Source organism: Orycteropus afer, unplaced genomic scaffold (assembly GCF_000298275.1).
Source record: "Orycteropus afer afer isolate SDZICR_OR568_19922 unplaced genomic scaffold, OryAfe1.0 scaffold00126, whole genome shotgun sequence".
Lineage (NCBI taxonomy): Eukaryota > Metazoa > Chordata > Mammalia > Tubulidentata > Orycteropodidae > Orycteropus > Orycteropus afer.
In genome coordinates, this window is record NW_006921713.1 from 956527 (window position 1) to 957215 (window position 689).

Here is a 689-nt window from a genome sequence, read left to right on the forward strand (position 1 = left end):
GGTTACTGTTCCTGCATGATTACATGGCATGTTTTTTGTCCCTGTGCTTTTAGTTTTTTGATGGTTATTCAATTGTAATTTGTGTCTAATTGAGTGGGAGAAAACAACAGTCCCCATAAGACACAACTACACCCAAACCTCCTGCAAATTCACTTACTGAACCAGAGCCACTACCTCCTTCTCCATCAATGGGCCAATGATAAAAACCACCAAGAAGAGGCAGAATCACCCTTGACAGTTCTTCACAAACAGTTAACAGAGATCTAAATACAAGAACGGCATGATACCTCGGAGACAACAGACCATCAAAGTCTACACAAAGAAGCAGGATAAAGTGGTAGAAACAAGGGAACAGGATACAGACCCAGAACACATCCCTGAGGAAGAAGCAGCATTGGAATTCTTTGATAAGGAATTCAAACGAATTATCCTTAGGTGTCTTCAAAGGATTGAGAGATAGAACAAAGAAAACACAGAAAAAAACCTTAGAAGAATTTTAGAAGAAAATACAAGAACAAAATGACAAAAAAATGAAAAATTAGAAATGATTCTAAATCTACAGATAGAAATCCAGAAGATTAATACTAAGTTGGTAGAAACAGATAACACATTGGAAGGGCAAAGGAATAGAACTGATGCAATGGAAGACAGAATTAATGAGATTGAAGACAAATACCTGAATACTTCTT